We start from the raw sequence: 3,751 nt of genomic DNA on the forward strand, positions 1-3,751 counted from the left end.
CCCCACCTGGGGACCAGCCCTCTGCCTAATCCGGTAAGGGGAGGAAGCGCAAGAGCCCCCCCCCCCCAATCCCTTCCGCACTGTTATTCTTTCATATATACTTTCTTGTTACGTAAAAGGCTCGGCAGCCAGACACAGCGCGGCCACCTATCAGTTTCTTCAATCTTGCTCTTTTTTTTGTCTTTCCCTGCAGACCCCCCGGAATCCGGCCGAGAAGTCAGCCCGGCAGCGGGAAGAGGGAGAGGGAGAGGGAGAGGGAGAGAGAGAGAGACCACCCCCTTTCCAGCTGGCCTCTGTCCACTCGTCATCTGGGCAGGAGGCGCTGCTGGTGCTGTGGCCGCTCCGGCACCATCCCGGGTCGCTGGGGCCGCCGGCTCCCACGCACGCACTGACACCGCTGCCGCCGCCCCGGGGCAGCCCGAGCCCCCGGCCCCCGGCCCGACCCGGCCCCCGGGCCGCTCGCTGCTCGCCCCCCCCCCGCCGCGCCAACCTCCCTGCTCCCTCCGCGGCGCGGCTCGCCCCGGCCTCGCGTGGGGAAGCAGGAGGGACAGCCGGGACGCCGAGCGGGGCAGACGGGCGTGTGTGTGCGTGGGCTTGTGTGTGTGCGTGCGCGTGTGTGCGTGCGCGTGTGAGAGGGGTCCGTCGCCCTGCGGAGCCCCGGACAGCAGTATTTTGCTGCCCCTCAAGCCCGCCAGGCTGCTCTTTTTAAAGACCGTGCCAGTTTCTCGCTACCCATTGCCAATTTTCTCCCCCCTCCCCAAATATAAAATGAAATAAAGAACAAACACGAGTGATTTGTCCCCCTCCCTCCCTCGGCTGTCATCCCGGTGCAGCGAGCGGGGCGCAGTGCTTGCAAACGTGCTTTGCCGGAGGAAACGGGGCGCCGGAGGGGAGGGGAGGAGAGGGGCAGGCGGAGGCAAAGGCCCGCTCCCAGATGATGGAGGAGACTCTGAGATCAAACTGGAGACAGAGGAAGGACGGCGGCAGGACGAGAAGCAGAGCAGACAGGGATGCTGGCGCTCCCTCTCCCACCGCCTCAGCACAGCTGGGCACAGCTGCACGTGCACAGGCCCAGCAGCACCAGGTCACTCCTCTGCTACTGGCACTGCGGTGGGGGGGAAGGACCTGGGCAGAGCAGGATACCGTATCAGCGTGCCTGGAGCGCTGCGTGTGTGCCTGTGTGTGTGTCTGGGCGTGTGTCTGTGTGTCCGTCTGTCTCCAGCGCAGCTCCGTGCTGAGAGCTCGCTGGTGGGTACAGGCAGGGAGGGGGTGGGGCTGGTCCCAGACAGTGACCTGCAGTTGAGTGGAAGCAGGCTTTTTCCATCAAACTCTGCCTGGATACCACACACAGAGACCAAGTGTCAGTTTACTGCCCTGAGCCCGGCTCCTTTTCCCTAAGCTCCACAGTAATTAGACAAAGAAAACCTAAATTAACTGAACAGGCGTCGACAGCTTCCTCCAGATCACCGCTGCTACATACACGGGAATGTGTCCGAAAATGGCTTGATTGTACCTGAGAATCAGCTAAGAAAAACACTACAAAGCCCAGCAATGTTTACTACACGTTTTTAATAGAAAAAAATAATCACTCCGTCAATAGACTGTGTTTACCTTTCCTGGGGCATCGATTTAATTGTTCCCATCGTAAAAATAAATAATCTTTTTTTTTTTYCCCCCCCCCCGGGGTGCCGGGTGGCTGGACAGACGGGAGATTCCTGATGTCGTTGTAACAATATATACGGAGAATTTTTTTTTAAATCGATATTTTTGTATGCTTTAAATCGATATTTTTTGTATCCTTCCCGCCCTACATCGGCAACCGACCGTCGCTTTTCGCCTTCAGCGGCGGGACATCTGCCTAAATGTCACGACTTTCCACTAGTGGGGAGAGGCATTTACCTCCAAGACAAATGTCATGGTGTAAGAAAATGTCATTGTTTTCTCCACAGTGCAAAACAGCACGGACACTGAACCAAAAGCGGGCAGAGAAGCTCTGCGGAAGAGAGCCCTGTGCTGCATTAATTTCGAGTTTATGCAGATCTGAGAAGAGAATCGGGGGTAACGCGTTCAGTAAGCTGCCTTGTACCTGCCAGAAATGTGCTCTGCGTAGCAGACGGGTGTTTTAAACACAGCATTAAGAAGTCTCCAATACATGGTACTGAGAATTTAAAAGGTGGTTTGAAGTGCCCCTGATTAAACAGAAGTGCATTTGCTGTTTGGTGGAGATGTTTATTTTGGTTGGTGTATCCATTTCTGAGTTGATCCCAGCTTTGGAGCACAACTGGTTTGTTTTACCAGAGTATACGGAAATTAAACTTTTTGGCAGATTTGGTTACTCAGATGTTGTTCTATAATCATCGTTTTTATTCTAGGAAATCTCTTCATTATTGCGGTTTCAGTTTCATGTTCATAACATAGTCCCCTCTGCTTCGCTGGCTAAATGAAATAACTTAGACTAAACCAGTTAAGAAAATGGGAGACAAATATGAAAGATAAATGTTTGCGGTTATCTCAGAGACCCCGCGGTTGTTCCCCCCCCCTTTTTCTGTTCCCCCCCTTTTTTTTAACTGCGTGCTTCAGGCTCTTTCTCTGTTCTGAGGTCCTGCAGATGAGAAGCGTTTTTTCAATTAAATCCGAGACTGAAACTTAAACAAATCCCTCCAGTATTGTAAAAGTGCGTTTCCTTAAGCCCTGGAGGATTTTCCTCCAACTGTCATTTTCAGGGTGCCTGGATGCAGATCTCGATCGGCAGCGGCTGACAGCGCTCCGGGTCCGCGTGAGGGACACGCGGGCGTTTCCCCCTAACCGAGCCGGCGGAGCCCGTCAGCCCGGCGGAGCTCCGCAGCCGGCCCCGTCGGCCCGGGGCAGCGCTCACCGGCCGCGCCGCGCCGCGCCGCGCCGCGCCAGGGCGGGCGGACGCCGCACCCAGGGGGCAGAAAGGCCGGCGGGGGACGGGGCTCGCAGCAGTCCTGCCCCGTCCTTTGTGCTGCTCCCGGGACCTCTTGACTCCTCGGGACCTTTGGCAGTAGCCGTGCGATCCCAGTGTTTATTTGGAGAGATTTTTCCGCTTTCTCTCCCCCCCCTTTCTTTGCGTACGCATGGGTAGCAGGCGTGACTCTTTTTATAGCCATTTTCCTGAAGGCTGAATCAGGACCCTTCTGCCCGGCTCCTACGGAAGAGTGAGGGTCTCTCTCCCTACCGAAGGCAGAGGGAAAAGGAAGAAGGCCACGGCACCCGAGAGCTTGAAGCACCAGAGGACACGGGAGCACCTCCCGGTCTCAAGGGCAGACAAGGATATTCATCGCAAAACTCAGGGGCCTACTTCTCCTTGCAGAGAAAAAAAAAAAAGACCTCCCCCCAAAAAAAACAACAGTCCAACCCCAAATGCATCACCGAACATGTGCACTGCACAAAAAAAGACACAGCTCCCATAGCATTTTGCAGGGGGATCCGCTAGGGATCGTCATAGGGGTTTGGCTGGCTTCACGTGAAGACACCTTAGGACGTTTTTTAGCAGTGCCGAGATATGTGGGGAACGAAGTGAGGGTCAGGACACCTTCGTGAAGGCAGTAGTCGCGACTTTATAGGGCGACAGCTTCCTCCTTCCTCGACAGCTCTTCCACCCGGGACAGCTTTGTTCAGTGTCCTATGAAGGAGGGAAAGCCCAGGCGAGAAACAAGGTTTGGGCGAGAAGCCAGCCGAGGAGCAAAATCTGTTTGCTTGTGGGGAAGTGTTTTTCAGGGGAAATCGG

Source organism: Apteryx rowi, unplaced genomic scaffold, assembly GCF_003343035.1.
Source record: "Apteryx rowi isolate R43461 unplaced genomic scaffold, aptRow1 scaffold_3, whole genome shotgun sequence".
Taxonomy (NCBI): Eukaryota; Metazoa; Chordata; class Aves; order Apterygiformes; family Apterygidae; genus Apteryx; species Apteryx rowi.